Genomic DNA, 15,306 nt, shown 5'->3' with positions numbered 1-15,306 from the left:
TTCTCCTTGGGGAGGGAATCTGAGAAGGCTTCAAAGCAAGTGACATGTCAACTGGGTTTTGAAGGATGAGTAGAAGTTTGTCAGGACCGACAAAACCATGAGAAGGTGGCGGGCAGGGCGGGAATGCAGGTTGGCGGATAATGTAGGCTGCTCTATAACCCCCTGAATTCACTGTCATCCCCTGGCCCGCTCATACAGAGGGAGCTTCCAGGTGCTTTTTCCCCATCTTATTTCCTGTTTTAAAAGTACTTCCTTGAGTAATTTGAAGGCAATAATATCATTCCAACATATAACATTATGAGAAAGAGAGGAATGCTGAGAATCCTACTGAGAAGGGCAGAGTCAATTTCAAAATCTATGGGAGGTTAGAAGCAGACACCTGGGCAAGTCACTGTCCCAACTTCTGGAAGACTGGTCCTGCTGATCGAGCAGCTGCAGCCGAAGAAGGCGTAGCATGCCCACGGAAGGTGGAACGGAATGTTAGAGCCAGACACCACAGTGGAGCTCAGGGCCCACTCCGGCGGGGGCTTCTGATTTTCCACTCCACGTGAACCTGAGCTCTCTATGCTGTTTGCAGGGCTCAGTGCTGCACACTTGGCCCTGCTGCAGGGAGGCTCCTGCCACCTCCCACCTTGGCCCACCACCCACCCGCACAGCCCTGTGCTCTGACAACTCCCACCACTTGTGGGCTGCGAAACAGCCTTGACCTGTGTGTGCAGTCTGCAGAGATCACCCTCGGCTCCTGGGACACCATCCCTGCCTTCCGCCCCTCCCCCCCCTTCCCAAATCCTCCCAGTGGCTCAATCTCAGGGAGTAGCACAGCCCAGACGGTCCCCCTCCCGTCTGTGTGTCTTCTTCGCCCTCCTCCCTGATGCTTGGCATTGGGCTAGAGGCCAGAGTCCTGAACGCAGCCTGTCCTGCCAGTGAGGGGCCAGCCTGGGGCACCCGGATAGGCCGGGCCGGAGGGCTCTTCTGTCCATAAAACCTGCTTCTCTGGTGCGAATCATCTACCCTTAACACCGTGTTGGACAAACTATATTCAGGTCCTGGCTCATAGGTTTTAGCTGTTTGCTGCGCCCCAGGCTTTTCTAGCCTTTCAACGCACATTGAGATTTGAGGCAATCTTATCAACGCCCAGCAGCCCGAGCGAGCGGGTAACAGATGCCTTGTGATCAGGTTCAAGGCTCATTGTATCTGTTTGAAATAGTATCCTGCTTTCAAACTGGTATGAGAAAAGTCTGAAACAACTCATAAAATGGCCTAGTTAAATGAAGCTATTTTTAGGATGACTTTGTGAAGAAAGCAGTGTCTCTGGAAGACAAACACCCCAACAGGGCCTCTGCAGTGAAATGCTGGGTGCAAGGGGGTGGGCCGCGGGCGGCTTAAATTACGAAACATCTCACCGCATCATCTGAAATGGAAACCTTCAAGATCTCATAGAAAACCTGCCGCACCAAAAACGATAGTCTAATGACGACAAAGCGTAAGAAAATAATGAAATGTGTTACGGGTCTGCAAGATGACAGAAAAGGATACCTGACAGGACAGGAAGCTACCACCTTCACAACGTGCTCAAGTGCAAGCTTCATGGGATACAAGATGAAATAAAAAGTGAATACACTTTTCTTAAGGCAAGCCACAACTTTTAAACAGTTTTGAACTTTAATCAGTTATTGACATGTATTTACAAAGTCCAGATATACACGGCAAACTTCCTCGGCTAATGGCATCATTCATTCATTCACTGATTCGTTCCATGAATGTTTCTGACACCTGCAAGTTGCCTGGCCCTGGGCAGGGGCTCTGGGGCCAGCACCTAGTGGCTTCCGCAGATCCTGCCAGGGCCGCACATTTACAAGAGAAGGACGGAAATTCTTAGCTGCTCAATACCTGAAACGTGATTTACAGGTGATGTCTCACCTCTGTCTTGAGCAGATCAGGGGAGGTGGCTGCAGACGCTGGCAGCAGGTGGGGAATGGCCTGGCTGCGTGAGCAGAGGTCCCAAGCAAGTGTCTTGGTGAGGGTTTTTCCTAATCTCTCCTGTTGGGTCCTCACTGAGCCCTTCAATTTTTCTTTAATTCTGCCTAATTTATCTTCGTCATTCAAATATTTCTTCTGCTCTGTCTGCGACGTCCATCATTTGGATATTGTTGGCACATCTACTTCTATGCTCCACATCATTCAACCTTTCTTTATCCTTTCTTGCCGCCTTCTGGATGGTTCAACTTGACTCAACTGTAGCTGTACTCATCCTGTAATTTATCTTTTCTCTTTTGCTCCTGTTTAGTTATTCTGTTCTTCGTACCTGTTGTTTCTACCTCATTCTTTTTAAAATTATTCCTTGTTTTTGTTTTACATTGCTAGTATCTTCCCTTGTTTCCTTGAGTATATTTTTCATGGTTAATTTTGTACTCGTGGCTTATCTGGTTTGCATCAATCACACACACTGTTGGGTTTGGGGGTCTGTCTTCCAGAGAGATGTTCTCTTTGGGGGGGTCTGTTTTTCCTCGGAGGTACCAGCTACTCTTTCTGGCAGTATATGAGGGAGGACAGAGAGTCAGGCCCTGCTGTATGTCTCTCAGGATGAACTGAAGAAGAAAAGCACACAGCAGGCATTCAATGTATTCTGCTGAATGAAGGAAGGAAGCGGAGGGGAGGGAGGACCCCCGGCCCCAGAGGAGTTGCTGACAACTCCACCAGGAGGAGCCTCTGGCCAGAGCTTCACCTTTCATTCTCCGGGAGGCCCCAGTCTTGGGGTCTAGACAGGAAGGGTAGAGGTGTGGCTGCCTGGGGGCTGCTGGCCCATCCTCACCTGTTTGTACCCACTCCTGAATCCTTGCCTGGTCCTGCCATTGGCCAAGGGGCCGTACAGGGTCAGACATAAGCCAAGGCTAGACTGAGAGGGGTTGCCAGGGGCCTGACTTCACCTAGAGGCTGGATCAGCAAGGCTGGGACCCGTGGGGGCTGGGGAGTGATGTCCCGATCCTGCCAGATTTAGGGGACCTGGGTGGGCTTGAGAGCCTTCTCAGATAGTGAATGGTTTTGGATGCTCGTTAGCAGGCCTAATATCTAGAAAACTATGCATCATTTCCAAAAGGTTTCAAGTCACTTATAAAGAATTAGTCACAATTAAACAGGAAGGTGCCTTCTCGACAGTGTGAGGCAATCACTGGAAATGAATTTCAAGTTTTTCCATCTTGCGGTTGGTTTAACTTCGGTTACTAAGCAACCGTTAAACTGACCAAAATATTGAATGTGATAACAACTACAGCACCTACCTTTCATTATGAGAACAACTCTCATATTTCCAAAGCTTTCAAATGACAATGACAACACTGAGCTCTGCTGGTAAAGAGGGCTATTCAACACCAGGTATCCCGATGCCAGCAGGGCCCAGAGGGGCTGCAGCTCCCATTCACAGAACGAACCAGAAACCACAGAAGGAGAACCAGGGACTCAGTGGGCAAGGAAAAGTGCAGATTATTATTTAAAAGTCTACAGGCTTGTGATTCTTGTTTTCAAAGGGAACGCTTTTTAAAAGGTCCAACATAGAACTAGCAAGATATTTAACTATGACCAGGGCTCCTGAGGCTGTGCAGTACAGACCAGCACTGCAGACCAGGACCAAAACGGCGAGGTCTTCGACCGCCTGTGACGGTCTCACCTCAGCGCACGTTCCCACTGAGTCTGCTCCGTCCACTTCTCTCCAAACTGCTGCCCCTGCCCTCCCAACAAAGGTGAACCCTCCCAGACAAACCCCCCAGAGGTTAATACTACAACTATAAATGTTATCTGAAAAGTGCAGTAATGAATGAAATGACATGTGCTTTCATGTCAACAATATTCTGAAGGTTTTTCATTCTTTTCGTTTCGAAGGCTCAATGACCACCTCACATCTGGAGCCTGACATTAGTCTAAAATCATTTATTTCCCCAAATCTGTAATAACTGCACATATTGTTTGCTCAGCAAAACCATTTATTATAAAAATTTAGTCCTCTCACCTTTTTACGAGCTGACAAAACAGCTTTCACTGATCTATTAACCTGCACTGCATTATGCCCTGCTCCAACTTCTAACATTGGATGATTTCAGCTTGGCCTAGAATATGGAGTTTATTCAATCGGTTCCCTACAGATCATTTCAGGGTATTCTCTGCGTTAGCACACAATTTTCAGGAAGAACTTAAAAAGACACGGTCAAGGTCGATGGAAGGGAAATGACATCCACACTAGAAGCTCTGTGTTTACTTTGACACTAGCCTCCTGAGTGCTAAGGGATGGCAACAGGGCAAGGCTGGTGCCTATTTCAATACCCAAACACTCATACTGCCACCAGGAGCTGTTAAAACAAACTACATCTACAAGCCGTTAAAGAAGCGTCTGTGGCAGCCTTCAAAGACCAGTGTGTCTTCTCAGACCCAAGTCAAAAGCCAATATTCTCGATACTAGATTGTAAAGTTCCAGGGCATCAAAAGAAGAAGAAATAGCTCAAGATTAATCTTTCCTGCTTTAAAAATTAAAAAAAAAGCTTCAGCCTGTTTAATAAAGTGAAAGCTGCCCCCTCCACGGTGCTGTGTTTGATTGCCTCAGCTGTTAGGAAGGCGGGCACCTTTCCTGACAACGCACACACCAGGCCAGGCTCTCTTAGCACGAGGAGGTAGAGGAGACACAGAAGCAGGACTCACTGGGCCGGCATCAGAGGAGCAGGTAGGAAAAGGAGGTGGCCAGGTGGCCAGGTGCTGAGGAAGGTTTCTTGGCTATGGATCTGGAATCCCCTTAAATGGGGGTCGGGGTCCTCAGGAAAGGTACCACCCTCTGCCCCCACACAGGCACACAGATGAGGAAGTGGGTGCAGTGCAGAAGCCTGATCTCATGGCGAGGAAATGTGCAGTCCCGTGTGAGCCAGGGCAGGACTGTACCCAGGGGAGGTGTCACTGTGCCCACTCTCAAACAGGAACTGGCCCACCCTAATGGGTGTGAGCCACAGACTGGGGCGGGGCTGGGGGCAGTCTCTGCTCAATAATGCCTACTAAGCACCAACTATGTGCCAACAAGGGGAAATAAACGTCCCAGATGGAGCTGGCGGCGGCGCACAAATAGCACCGAATGTAAAGGGGGCAGGGACCCTGCTACTGCCTTCTCAGTGACGGGCGGAGGGAGGCGAAGGGACCCAAGTAATTTCGGTATAATGACAGCCCGGAACGAGGGACAAAAGGTTTGCAAACACGAGGAGGAGAGGACGCGGGTCTGCATCCTGAAGGATGAAGACGAGTCTGCAGGGCAGAGGGAGGAAGAACCTTCTGGACAGAGGAAGAAAGCACAGTGCGGTGGGTGCCTGCTCCTTTCTGCGATGGCTTTGTGGTTGCTCTCTGGGGCTTTCATGGCACCCTGTGCCCTCAGCTGCACATAATGACAGGCTGGCCTCTTCCTGCCCCTTTTATGTGTCCTATTTCTTTCTCTTGGACGCCAGCACTGCCCAGGGCTTCCAGAACCAGCACAGAGTGAAGGTGGTAGACAGGACCCTGCCTGGCGTCTGGCTGCAAGGGCGATGCAGTGCAAGTTTCACCGTTAAGCATGTTACTGATTTCGGCCTTTAAATACATATGTTTTTATTTTGTTAATGAAATACCCAACTGTTCCTATTTTATTAAGACTTTTTAATAAAAGATGGATATTGATTTCATTAAGTACCTTTTAAGCATTCATGGAGCTAATTAAATGGTTTTTCTCCTCTGACCCACTAAACTGGTAAATTATACTGACAGTTATTTGCCCCCTGTTTGGTTGTGGTGTGTTACATATTTAATGTGCTCCTAAATTCTATTTGCTAATATTTTATTTAGTATTTTTTCATAAATATTTATATGTGAGATTGGCCTTTATTTTGTCTTATCTTTGTCAGATGAAGTCATACAAAACACCTTTAAAGCATGTCCTTTTTCTGCAAAGTGAGCTATCACAGATTTGACGCTATCACTCTTAAGCAAACCTTAACCTGTATCCCACCTGTACAGTCTAAAACGCCCTCACCTGGCCGGTGAGCCCTGCGGCATCTACACCCAGGCGGAGGGACCCTAGGCCACCTCCCTCTGCCACCCCTGGCCCCGCCGGCATCTCTCAGCACGTCTCTCCCATGAGGTCTGTGGCCTCTTCTGCCTGGACTAACCTTTCCCTTCCCTGCATCCCCATGGGATTAGTGTTCAAACCCAGTCTCCTTAGATGACTCGGTGGATTCTAGGAGCTCCTTCAAGCTCCCTCCCTTCTAGTTAGAACTAAGTGTCTTCTGGGTCAGGACCCTCTCATTCCCACTGTGGGCCTGGATCCTGCAGGAGGCAGAGGGTCAACAGCCAATTACAGAGAGACCTCCCTCCCGTACACACACACCTCACTCCTCTTCCAGTTTTATTTCCCATCATCAAACTAGCCTTTCAAACAAAGGGCCTAAGTGCAGAACTGCTTCCTCGTTAGCACCATTGTGCTGGGGTTTATTCTGTTTCACACAGATGTGTCTTTTACAGGCTGTTAGTAACATGCATCCCATGTAAATTTCCTTCTGCAGTTCAGTCAACATGCTCACAGTTTCTTTAGTCCTACTCTGTTCCCTGAAACCACCATGCTTGTCCCCCAGGCTGCCCCTCTGCTGAAGGCAGCTGCTGTCACCATCCAGGCCTCAGGTTTAGCGGCCATTCGCTGATAGGTCTCCTGGTAGCCCTGCTCCCCAATGTCCACTTGTTTTACTTTTACTACACTTATTATTCCTGTCTCAGAGTATCTTGTTCATATATTGATTCACTGCTCTAATCCCAGAGAACACAGGAGGTGCTCACTAAATACTGGTTGACGAAATATGCCAACTAACATCTGTGCTACCTGAAGTCCGTTCTGCTCTGGACAGGTAACAGGTCACTGGCTGGCAATCTAAGGGGCAAAAAGTGCAGGGGTATCTTGCCAAATTATAGAGATGGCTTTTAAGGAAGGAGTCTCTAAGCTGTGTTTGCAGAGGGGAAATAATTTACTTTACACAGACTTTGAAAAAGAGGGCAACACTTTTCCTTGGGAAAAAAGTATGTAAAGACCCAGAATTAGGCTACCTTTTGTCTACCGGCTGAGAGCTCCTGGAGGGCAGGCCCAGTTGGCCTGGCTCACTGTGTATCCCTGTGCCCAGCACCAAGCTGGGCACAGAATGGGTCTCAGCGAACTCCGATTGGGAGAGGAAGTAGGAAGGAGAGGAGGAGAAAGTGTCATTTGGGGAAAGGTTTTCTTGATAACCCTCCTCTGTATGACCAGCCCTATCTTTCATTTTCCAGCCGAGTGAAGCCACCTCTGCTTTGGCAGGAGTGGAGGGCAGAGATGAAGCTGCCTGACGTCCTTCCATCAAACGTGTCATTCCAGAGTGGCCCCACCATTCCCCGGTCAAATCCAGGGCCTGGGCAGAGAGACAGTGGTAGAGCTTGACCCCTAGGGATAACCTTCTGGAAACTGTGGTTTTTATTCTTGTTGGAAATGAAACTGTCAAGAGAGTTCAATGGCCAGAATGTCACCTTTGCTCAGAAATTAACCGCAATTTGTTCATTTTTATGACCCCACATTAAATTTAAATGATGCAAGAGGAACAATTAAAATCAATTTTCGTTAAGCCTCATCTTTTCCATCTTGAATGGGAAGAAAATTTCCTTTCTTGCCGCACTATTTAGCTGACTTGTATAAGAAATGATTTAAATAAATCCTCCTGTAGTTTAACTGGAGTCTAGCTGACAAGCAAGTGGCCTGCTACAGCCCACGTGAGGTTAACTTTCCACCTGTGCCAAACCTACAGAGCAGCTCCAGGAGGCCAGTCACTCACCAGAGTATGACCCTCAGTCTGATCAGAAACAGCCTGTGACGGCCACTCAGGCTTCCGTTTTTTCTAGGCAGGGACATGGGACAGCTGTGGCCGGAGAATTAGGTGATGAGATTGCATAATTCATTCTGCTTCTGCTGAGACTATCCAAAGCCTCTTGGGGTAAGCGTCTGGATTAACCTTCAGATACTTCTTGGCGATTCTCTGGAGTTCTAACACTGTTGCTCTATAAACAATGGGGAGTGGGTTGGATGTGAAAATCCTATTCTTTCCTTAAATCATGTCCAATGGGCTCACAAGTAGGACAGAGTGACTAGAGGTGGAATCAGGGAAACTGTAGTCTAGAGAACCACAAGAGCCTGGCTGGCTCAGCAAATGGGACCTGAGTTCTTCCCCACTGCCTCAGTCATATGACCTTGAGCAGACCTTGGAGCTCGACAGCCATCTGCACGGGAGGAATAATACAGCCTTTCTCAAAGAAATTAGCATGAGGATAACATTGATGGAGTGGAAAAGGACTTCGTAAGCCACAAAGCCCCAAGCACACGTTCATTTTATTGCTGCACATGGACACCAAGAGCTGTCTCTTCTGGTCACAGCTAATTTTCAATACCTGAGACTATTCGAAGAGAACACAACCACCCATGAAGTGGCCTTTGCCGAAAATTTCCACCCTGAAACTGATCAAGCCTCTGGATTCAACTACAAACTTCCAGGGATTACAGAGGAGAGAGGAACAGGCTCCACCACACCTGGGGATGCTGTCGGCAAAATTCAGACTGTGGGACACGTTACAGGACAAATGGACTGGGTTCTCACATAAACAAACTGCAAAGAAAAGAAAAAGAGGTGGAGAGAAATCTATAAAATGAACGAGACTTAAAGGCATACCAACCAATTGCACTGTGTGGATCGTATTTGGATCGTGATTCAAACAAATTTATAAAATAAAACCATTTATGCTGTTTAAGAGTAGTTGAGTAGTTGGAAATTTAAGTATCAATGATATTAAGAGATTCTTTTTTGATGTGATAATAGTATTGTGGTTGTATTAATACAGGAGAGGCCTTATTGTGAGGATCTACAGGCCAAAACATTTAGAGGTAAAATGAAAGGATTCTGGAAGTAGTTTCAAGATAGAATGGGGTTGGGGGTGGGGACCGGATCAGCCATGAACAGGATGGCAGGATCTGTACAAGAGGCATCTAGGAGTCTGTCCTCTGTTGTATGTTAGAAATTTAACATAAAAAGTGAACAAGAAAAGGATGAGGTGATAAAAAAGCAAAGGCCATCACAGTAGTTTTACATCCCTCCATCACTTGTCAACTGTCGAGTCTGTACCGATGTTGGCTGCTGTACTCCGTTTGCACAGAAATGAGTGATGAACATGCAAGTACTTGGGAGGAGGCTGTAGTGAGGCCCTGGGGAAGGAATAGATAGACAGGACGTCCCATGCTGCAAGTCCAGCTCTGCCTGCGACTCAGTACTTGGCAAACTCTAGTCAAGACAGTTAACCTCTCAGAATGTCAATTTATTCACTCATCAAAGGGGAGGAAAAAAGCCTACATGGAAAGCATCTCTCTGTAACAAGTATGTGACTGAAACTCACATATGGATATTTTCTTTGATACAGAAAAAGACTGCCGAGAACAGAGATGGGAAGAAAATAGATTTTTGGAGGGGACACCCAACTCCCATCGTTCGTCTTACCAGGAAAGGGGCTCTCAGGAGCTGCCCCAATGTGGGCAATGGAGGAAACTGAGGCTCACCCACCCACCTTTCACCAGGCGCCTCTGTCCCCTGGAAGCTTGCAGACTGTTCTGGGAATCTTGAGCCGAGAAAAACCAGCAGGACTGTGGACCCAGGGTGCTACTTCTTTAGGTTTAGGTTTTTAAAACATGTTTTGGAAGGGCTGCTGTCCTGCCACCTATAAGTATGTATTTGTAAAGTCTACTTTGCGTATTTAGTGTAAAATCCATCAACACATCTTTGCAGGGGCAGGAGTAGCGCTTTCTCCACTTGAGTATTTGCTCCCTTGGAACGGCCTTTCCGGTTGTCTCCTCCCCATTCGCGTCACCCTGTGAACACCCTGCCACAGCCAACAGGTGCTAACCAAGCTGCTGACCGCTCAGAGTGTTGATCTGATTCCTGGCATTGCACCGCCTTGTCCTGGAGCGTGCCCAGGGGGTGCCGCTGGCGGGAACCGCAGACTTACAGGAGAAACTGCTCAGGTATTACAGGCGGGGAAACTAAGGCCCAGGGGGGAATGGTGACAAAGGAGCTCAGGGCCACTGCGAGCAGCTGCTCTAGGGTAAGAACCCTGCTTTTTCGTCCCAAATGTAAGGGATTCTAACTACCCCCTGCCTCCCCTAAGTACTACTTGGTAGGAACTGTTAAGAAAAGGTTTGGTGGCTGAGAAGCTAAAACCAAGAATAAAAAAGATCTTCGACTGCATATAGGTGATTACTCTCAGCTCCCTCCCCCCTCCTTACCTCCAAGCTCAAGGCCAAGGTCGACTTCCGGGGCCTGAGCCTGGTCTCCCCCACCACACCCACACCAGGGGGCCTTCTGACCACACAGCCCCTCTTAAACCCAACACGCCTTCAAATCTTCCTCTCTACCTGGTGTTTTTCCAGCAAATTAAATGCTGAGCTCACCTGTGGCTTCAGAGGCCACAACCCCCCACACCCCCAACTGCCCTGCACTTAAGTCAGCCAGTGGTTTTCTTCCCCGGGCTCTACTGGGAAGTGATACCGGAGAACAAGGCAGTGAGGGCGGCAGCCCATTCAGAGGAAAGACAGCATCCTTCCTCTTCCTCTCACTGGCACCAAACGTCTGCATTTCGGCAGCAAGTGCCTGTTTTAGGGCAACTTGAAAATGAATAATTCAGCGGTTCCTATTCTACTTGTGAAGTGTTAGACAAACAACTCAGACGGGGCCAGACTTGCTGGCCCCACGAAGACCGTCCCTTCCCTTCATTCTGACATCATCAGACTTGGCCATGAATCTTTAAGAACACCCTCCATCCTGTCTAATCACTAAAATACCACAAAGGAAGTTCACAATCCCCAGACATAGGGAAAAAAACAGAAAGGGTAGTTGCAACATCCAGTTCTCCCTTGCAGCCAAGCAAACTACATCAGGGCATCACAGTACACTGCACTCTTCAAAAATCCTCTGTATGGACGGTCTTACTCACATCAGGTTATTAAGTAGTTGCACTTTTTATTCAAATCCAAGCCTTCGAAGTATCTTCCTCAGGGAGCTCTACCCTTGAACCACCATTCACCACCTCTAAGAGCCTTGCTGATTCTGTGGCTTGTATTAAAGTCACCTCGAATACTTTTTGGAAGTAGGTGTGATGGCAAGTTTAAGTTAAACAAACACACCACCGATCTGGTTTTATTACAGAATTCATTTTGGAAGAATTCAATTTACTCTTCGAACGTGCCAAACCCTCTTTCATATGTTCATGGTTGGAAACTGTCCGCTGATACAATCTCGAGGAGCCTCCATCAGGAAGACACATACAGCAGAGCAGGTAACTGCCTTCTAGCGCAGCGAGGCTTGTGGTTATTGATATATAATGTCATTGTAATTCTGGACAGGAAATGGGATTCAATCACTTTTCAAATGCCAGGGGAAGGTGCTCCCTAGGTTTAACCCTTAGAGAAGGACCCCGTTTACCCAGGTGATCAACTTCTGAGTTTAGGAAAAGTTAAATAAGGTGTTGACAAGAACGTCTATACCTCAAGTTTGTGAAAAGCAATTGCCATATGCTAAGGAATAACGGACTCCCCGCTAGTTGATAACCCTGCTAAACAGTCGTAGATGCTTTGTGAAGGCAGCAGAAAACTGTGGGAAAACCCAAATAACTTTAAAGAATTCACCAGTGGGAATTTGTAGTTTCAGAGTATTTTGTAAAGGATTGGATCTCATTGCAGAGGGAAGAGCCAAGGTTAATAACTTAGGGAAGAGTAACTTGCTGCTACGCTTGACATGTAATGTAATAACAGTACAATGCGGTGAGAGAATTTAAAATAAATACATGGTTTCTTTAGAAGGTGTCAGAAGGGCTCACTGGTTCTGCATCTGACAGTGAATTTCAGTAATGAGAGGAGACAGGACAGGCTGGGCTGGAGAATCGGGACAGTCAGAGTCAATTAATCTTTTCGGTCCTTTATCCTTAAATAGATCAGGAAGTTTATGACAGAGATACTGTGAATTAGAAGAAAAAAGTATCAACAATGAAGAAAAACGTAAGAGAAGAGTTATGTCAGTAAATGTAAACAGGCCAAATTTACCTATAAAATAGAATGCATATTTGAAGAAAACCCCAGAGCTAACAAAATGTATAGCAAACCCTTCAAAGGAAAAGACTGACTAGATTTTTTAAAAAGGCTAAGTAAGGGAAGGCTTTAAGCCACACTAGACAATATCACATGTAGCAAAATAACATTACGGAGAAATAAGTCATACTAAAAAGGCACAGTAAGTAATAAAGCACGACAAGCTTGGACTTGTCTTCAATCTTAAGGCAAAAAAAAAAAAAAATCTATAAAATATATTAATATAAAAATGTAAAGAAGTCGAATATACAGAAGTGTAATCCTACTAGAAAACACTGCTCCGAGAATATGACATTTAAGGGATTCCAATGACATGGAATCTGAAAACCAGGCCGCAGTTGAATTTAAATGGAGGGAGTGACTAGAGAGCTTGGTTAATGTGAAGAGGACACTTAAAACCACGATTATGCTTTGCAGAGAAATAAGAGAGATGCTCCTTTTAAAAACAGGGATGAAAGAAGAGGATCAGACGTTCTGGCTGTCACAAAAGGGCCAAATTCACTACTTGTGGGTAATATGATGGTCTCATGCTCATCAAACCCAAAATATTTAGGTAAGCGAATGAACAGAGATGACCCATGAATTCAGCAAAGCTCCATGTTTCTGGTAAAGACAAGAAAGCAATAAACTCCCATATACCACTAATAAATATCCAGAAAATGAAATATAACATCTATCTCGTCTACAACAGGGATGTAAATACTAAACATGTGGGAATTAAAATAACACGGTATAAATTCCAGCTATAGAAAACTGAATTACGAAATGCTAGTGGCAGAGAAAGCTAATGATAACATTTCTTATTTGCAATTGCATTAAAATAAGTAAATATAAATTTATTTCCCAAGTTGACTTATAAAACCTGATAAAATGACAAGATACATAAAGAAAAATCAGTTATGTCAGTTGTAATTGAAAAAATAAAAAATTATTAAAAAAAAAGTAAAGAAAGAAAAAGAAAAATCAGTTGACTACAATAGCAAATTTTTTTCTTTTTAAGACAAAACAAACAAAACCCCTCAACGACAGCAAACTAGTTGTACAAGATATCAAAACAGAAAACGAAGAGACATTATTAAAACAGTGTGGTACTTATTATTAGGTTGATGCAAAAGTAACTGTGCTTTTTGCAATTATTTTTAACCTTGTAAATCACAATTACTTTTGCACCAACCTAACAGAATGAAAAGTTAGATCAATGGAATGAAATTCCAGACAGAAATCCAGAGATACATGTAATTATTTACATCTGATTTGTCAACTGTTAAACAGTAAAAGAAGGAATCATCACTACTACTGGGCAAACTGTGTATTAAAAAGAAGAAGAATATATAGACATAAGTGTATCTTACCTTATATGCTATAATAAATTCCAGACAAGTTAAAGATATAATAAATCATAAAAGTAATAAGAAAATGGATTCAGAAGGAAAGACCATTTTCTATTATTGAGACCATATTAAAAATGATTAATGATAGGCTGCTAGGTTCCATCATATATATATATTATGGTATAATTACACATATATAATACTTCTGGACAATGAAACCACTAAAACACATACGACAAGAAAAGCAATTGAAAAGTAAAAGTAATGATAAATGTGAGTGGCTAGTTAAAATCCGAACACATGTAGAATTACTACTCAATCCCCACTGTACCCGTGTTCATAGGACATGAGGAAACACACAGGGTAAATAAGCAGACGGGAAAAGGCTAAGTTTTGTGCTGACAAATATCAAGTTAAACATCTATGAGGTTCCACTCAGCACGGCAGAGAGAACAGCAGAAATCGCAGCAGCTCACCCTTCACTTTCTGGATTTGGTAGAGAAGATGAGACAAATTTGTTCCCCAGGCCAGACTGGAGCTGGCCCTGGGTTTAACCTCTGAAATTTGGGGTGGCGGCAGGGAGAGAGACCTGCTGCTGTCACCTGCTGTCATTACAATGGGTTCACCCCTCGGCAAAGCAATTAAGGAGACTCACAACTGCATCTCTTTTGCCCTAATGATTTCTCTTTCTGAAGAATATTTTATTTTTCTGAACAAAAATTCATTGTGAAAAACCAAAATAACCAAAATGCCTGTAAATCAAGAATGGTTACATAAAGTATAACACACAAAGTGGACTGTCCTGAGCTCGTCCAGTGAGAACAGCAATGTCCATACATGTGTACACACAGCCGTGCACACATGAAATATGTAGACATGTGTATTCATGATAATAGCACTGGTTAGGTAGTAACAAAACCTCTCAATTTTATGTTTTCCTATAAATACAGCTAATTATTTAATAGCAAACAGCAGAGACAGATTTAGTGGAAGTCCACTTGTATTCGTGGTAGCTGCTAGCTTCCCAACGGGAGCCAGACTAGAGGGTATCGGAGACGTTAGCGGTGATGATGGCGACTGACATTCCCTGAACCCTGGCATAGGCACCACTGAGCACTTTATGTCGAATGACTCCTTGGAACACATCGCAGGCAGACACAATCACGGAACACGAAACACAGGCCAGGAGAGGTTAAGTGACTCGCCCGAAGATCTGCTGTTCAGTGGAAAGGAGAGCCAGGCAAGCCCCAGATTTGGCCCCTGCACACTCTACCTTCTCTCCATGGGGCTTAGAAGTATGTTTAACTAAAATCCCCCTCTTTAAATTGCTTTAAAGATATACACAGTCACAAAGATGGTTCAGAAGGTCATTTTTTGTCTAACCCTGGTGATTCTGAGCTAGGCTACAGAAGGACTAAGTAAGTTCTAATTTAATCTGATGTTCACAATTCAGAAAAGGTTACAGCGAAAGAGTGCCTCTCTTCCCTGTCCCCAGATCTCCTTCCAGAGATTTTTAAAATTTTTTTATTTTTTTGCTTTTACAAACAGACATAGCATACTAAACACAAGGGTCTAAACCTTGCTTTTTTCACTTAATGATATATATTAAAGATCTTTCTGTACTAGTATATAAGAAGCTTCTGCATTCATTTTGTAAAGAGTAACACAAGAAGGCAGACTAACTTAGCAATCAAAGCTAAGATAAATTCTAGAAGACCAGAAGCAGAAGGACTTGAACGGTCTTCACCCGGCCCTGCCCTGCCTAGACCCTCACACAGCTTTGGA

At 45.1% G+C, this 15,306-nt stretch overlaps 1 protein-coding gene across 11 annotated transcripts in view; it reads right to left on the bottom strand.

The window, feature by feature from the left end:
- The window catches only part of CUX1 (cut like homeobox 1), a 346,311-nt gene that overhangs the window by 101,553 nt on the left and 229,452 nt on the right, over positions 1-15,306 (bottom strand). The gene's annotated exons all lie outside the window — the stretch shown is intronic.

The sequence above is a fragment of the Rhinolophus ferrumequinum genome, chromosome 7, assembly GCF_004115265.2.
Source record: "Rhinolophus ferrumequinum isolate MPI-CBG mRhiFer1 chromosome 7, mRhiFer1_v1.p, whole genome shotgun sequence".
Classification (NCBI taxonomy): domain Eukaryota; kingdom Metazoa; phylum Chordata; class Mammalia; order Chiroptera; family Rhinolophidae; genus Rhinolophus; species Rhinolophus ferrumequinum.
The sequence above is the reverse complement of the archived record's forward strand: the minus strand, read 5'-3'. Positions and strand labels throughout refer to the sequence as shown.